Source organism: Panthera onca, chromosome A1, assembly GCF_046562875.1.
Source record: "Panthera onca isolate mPanOnc1 chromosome A1, mPanOnc1 haplotype 2, whole genome shotgun sequence".
Taxonomy (NCBI): Eukaryota; Metazoa; Chordata; class Mammalia; order Carnivora; family Felidae; genus Panthera; species Panthera onca.
This window is the reverse complement of record NC_138339.1, coordinates 192,155,443-192,160,070: the sequence shown is the minus strand read 5'-3', so window position 1 is coordinate 192,160,070 and position 4,628 is coordinate 192,155,443. Positions and strand designations below refer to the sequence as shown.

The 4,628-nt window shown below is 36.2% G+C and overlaps 1 long non-coding RNA gene across 2 annotated transcripts; it reads right to left on the bottom strand.

The window, feature by feature from the left end:
• Positions 1-743: 743 nt before the first annotated feature.
• On the bottom strand, positions 744-4,286 carry LOC144612896 (uncharacterized). 2 transcript variants are annotated; one of them, XR_013550032.1, is made up of 3 exons: positions 4,088-4,231; positions 3,137-3,217; positions 744-1,297 (listed from the first exon to the last, which is right to left on the bottom strand). It is a non-coding gene; the product is annotated as an uncharacterized LOC144612896 (long non-coding RNA). The 2 variants fall into 2 exon arrangements; XR_013550031.1 differs by lacking the exon at positions 3,137-3,217 and having other exon boundaries at positions 4,088-4,286.
• Positions 4,287-4,628: the final 342 nt, after the last annotated feature.

The window sequence follows — 4,628 nt, the reverse complement described above, 5'->3', positions numbered from 1 at the left end:
AATCACAACATCGTAAAATGTCAATGTTGAGGGTCTCCTGGGTGGCTCAGTGTGGAACCTGCTTAGGATTCTCTCTCTCTCTGCCCATCTCTGCTCTCTTTTTAAATACATACATACATACACACACACAAACAAACTCTAAAAAAAAAAGAAAAAGTGTTGAAAGTATCTTTCAAATCCCATCTTTTATCGTATTTCAGTTCTGTTTAAACCCAGGATAATTTGGGTCAAAGATGACTCATTTCCCCAAATTCATATACTTCTATTTTACTTAGTGTTCACTGTCGCAAATGCTAAAAGAAGAATGAATTAACGAGGAGGACGGAGGTAGGTATTCGGAGTTTCTTAACCGTGGTATTCTACCTAACATCTTATCCTAGAAAAGAGAAGAACACACACAAGCACCCCCCAAAGCAGATCATCTATCTCATTCAATGTACGTGATAAGGCACAACTTGCAACTAGAGATTTTAAGTTGCTAATGTCAAAATAAACGTTACCTACCTGCAACTTTTTGTCAGATCTTACTTCCACTTCACCAGTGGTGATACATTTTGAAAAATTAGTGTCAGTGGTAGAAAACTCTTTTACAATATTAAGAGTATTACTTGCACCACACCCTGATTTCTCTAAGGTAAAGACTCTCTTCAGTATCTATGTATATTTAAAGTTCTTAAGCCTTAGGATTAGCGATGCCAAAGATTGCATGGATGATTTAACACGAATGTAATTCCAGGCAGGGATGGGGGGAAATGGGAGTCCATTTTCAGAAGTAAAAGCTGTGTTGAAAGATTAGAGCTGATTCAAAGTGAAAATAAAAGTGATTTCCAAAGCTTTCATATATTTTAAAATACAGTCCTAGGGCCAGAAGTGAATATGTATTGCTAGGTTTCAATGCCCTTTTTTTTCTTCATGTGTTCTATTTTGGCAATAATGTTCAGCAAAGGGGAATTTTCCTGTTTAAGTCTGAGAAAGGCATGTAAGAGGACTTACTATGAATGCAAACAGCTGGTGATATTATGTGATTACATGGTAAACAGCATGTTTTGATTTGTGTGAGGAGCCGTCTGGCAATTAGAGGAAAATGACATTTTATAACTTTGTTTTGTTGCAGTCAATACGGTTTTTGGTCCTTCTAGCTTGATCATCACTCCCTCGGATGTTGTCTCTTTTCCGCAGTCAAGTCTCCTTCAGGGCTACCACCACGCGCCTCCCCATCGTGCACTTCTGAACCTCTGGCCTCCTTCCCTCAGCTCCATTCCACCTCGCCTCCAGCAAATCCTTAATTATGGCACATCTATAGTTAAAAACCCAAAGTGACACAAATTAGTGTCAAAACAACACCATGACATTTAAGGGCCCCACTTCGGTTCTCATATATCTCAGACTTGTAACCTTCTACCCAGGTGAACACCTTGCCATGCGCCATCCATCCTGGCTGCCTTTACTAGTTGGCTCAGTGCCCCCACCCCCATTGTCTGCTCTGGAATCTTCCCAAAATGATTCCATGACGCCCTGCACACATTTTATATATCCCACCTCTTCATCAAAAAATTATCTTTCCATTCTTGAAGCTTCTGTTAACGTAATGGAAAGAGTGCCTTTCTGATTCTCCATTTTTTCTGCCCATGTAAATAATATTTCCCATACTTTGAAGGATTAACACTTACTGGATCCTTACTTGGGCCAGTGTGAAATATATTGGCCCAAGTAGGCATCCAGCAAATGTTAATTCCCTCACTTACTCTTTAGGTACTTACACTTTTCTGCTTTCATTAAATATTGTTGGCTCCCCTAGACAGGTAACCATCTGAGAAAAGGGCTGTAAGTTAGCCATTTATTTAGCCTTCCTTTTACCCCTCACACTATTTTGCACATAGTGGGTGATTAGTGAAATGTTTGTTGAACTAATTAAAAAATAAATAGAATTAGAATGACCTACATTAAAACATTATAGACCTGAAAACCTGAGTTTCCATTTGGGTGCACATATTAAAAATAATAAGCAAAACTCTGAAATGTGTTGACAAACACCTTTTGAACATGGATCCAGGCAACATTCCTCAAGTAATTTTCCCTTAAATTAGAAGTTTTTACATACAGAAATGTACCAAATTTGGAACATATTTACCTAATTGCATTGTCCCTCTCATATTTATTCAATTATACTACTTTTCACTCTCCTTTGAGTGGAATTGTATTAAATAAAATTTTAATTTTTCATAACCAGAGGGAAAATTCATAGCAAATTTGTTTTTAAAAATAGCACTTTGCAAGTTTTTAGACTGCAAATGTTGGAGATATAATGTGGTAAATAGAGATAGTTTGCATTTTTTAAATATAGCAAATCGAGGCATATCAGATTTGAACTATAGCTATCCTTGCCTTTTTATTTTTTATAAGTAAAAATTACGCCACCATGGAAATAATTCAATTCATCTACAGTGTACATAGTTTACAGAATACTTTAATTTCATACTATATACAAGACACTAGCCTCAGTATTATAAGTATATGAAGATGAGCTTAGATAAAAGCAATGAATAATTATAATATGAAGTACAATTATAATACTCTGGATGAAGTTATATCTGTTAGGAAACATTAAGAAGACTGTGGGGAAAGACGTGGAGGTTAAAAATTTCTTCAAAAGATAATTTTATTTTTAATATGAACTATGTCATGTGTGTAAAGTAATATACAACATACGTAGGTTAAGGTATGCTCCTGTGGCCTTTTCTTGGCTTAACTATAGAATATTTCCAATACTCTAAGCCCCCCATTCTGGTCAACCCAGTCATATCCCTCTCCTATTCTTACAGGAATAACTATGTCTTTCTGACCTGGGATTTATTTTATTGCAATTTTTTAGACATATTTTTTATTTTGACAAAGTATTCATAATCATTTTTCCTAGTAGTGAATTGCTATTATTTAACTTATCACCACATTAGGATTTTCTCCAAATTTTTGCAATCATACTTACATTATAGTGAACGTCTTAGCTTCTTTAAAAAATTTTTTTTTTCGGAAGTGTCCTCTATGTTGTGTTACCAAAGCAAAGATGATGAATTTGTTTTTACTGTTCTAGAAACATTTCACCAGATTATTTTTCAAAATTATTCTACCAACTTACCAGGACACCATAATATATGAGAGTACCATCTTCCCTGCGTTCTGGCTAACTGGGTGGTGTTCTGGTTAGTTGGGTGGTACTCTGAAATAAAAAACTTTAAATTGAAAACAAGAATGGCTTGAATTTTAGTTCCCTGATTCGTAGAAATTGAACTTGACAACAGTGGGTAGAAGTCTGGGGCTGAATCAATTTCTCTTGCCACAGCTTGGCTGAGATGAGTCTGACTACAATAGGAAATGAACGTTACAACAGCTGCAAAAGACATTACAAATTCAAACTAAAATGCAACAACTTGTTATTTTGGGAAAGGGGTGCACCCTGGGAAGGAAAATGGGAAGCTCTGTCTCATATTTCAAGCCTTGATAAGAAGGAAAAAGAAAAGGGTCTTAAAAGGATGGAATTCAGGAATATTAGCTTGTTTACAGTTTTGATAAATTTGGAAGTCACGGAAATAGAAAATCCATTCTATCAAATTTGAAAGTAAAATGGTATATTAGAGAACTGATAAAAAAGAATACAGAGAAAAAATTAAAACCTAGTCAGAAACTTGGGAATAAAAGAACAAGAAATGAAAATACAGGGAAAGGAGATAGGAAAGGAAGTTGAAGATCAGCACTGATTAGTATTGCTTTACTTTAATTGGCAAACAGCAGAAAACCCAACTAATGGCTGCTTAAGATATATATTTTTTGCCCTGTCTCCTCCCCAACCCCTCCTTCAACAAAACAAAAAGCCCAAAGGGAGGCAGCCACAGTTGGAGGCCGTGCAGGTGATCTTTGGTGCCCCAAGACTCCAAGTTCATTTTGTTTTCCTGCTCCCCGAGCTCATTTTGTTTTCCTGCTCCCCTTCTTAAGGCATAATTTCTTTTTCTCACCACAGCAGGAAGAAGGAAAAAAATCTCAAAGTTAAGGCCAAGTCTGTTCCTTTTAGAAAGTTTTCCAGAAGCCTCACCTACCATTACCATGTGCTTATATTTCATTGGCCATTATTGGGTCACATGGTCTCATGAAAATCAATCACAGGAAAGTAGACGTGGATTAGGGCACCTCAGATGGAATTTGGGCCAGTCAACTGACAGTGTGTGCCTTTTTGCTATGTAACTGTTTAGAATGTTCCAGTCCTAAGATGAAAACCATTATGTTGCTGAGGCTCTCTATGGACTTCTTGGTGGCAGACAGCTAAAAGAAAAACATGCCATTAAGCTTATGAGTTATTGACACCATCATTGGAAACACATCAATTCATAAACTTAGAAAAAAAAAGATTTGACGATGTTCCTTTACATGAACTTTTCCACACAATGTGATTTTAAAAAGTCATCGAAGTGCACAAACCATAATGTAGTTATTTCAGATTAATCCATGTGTGATTTACCTAAGGCAAAACGTGAATCCCAGCTTAGCTTCGCCCAGTTGCATAGTCTGGTTATGGCTCATCTTTCTACTCCATCGATGTGCATCGAGAAATGAACATTAATTTTTAAAAGTTGAAT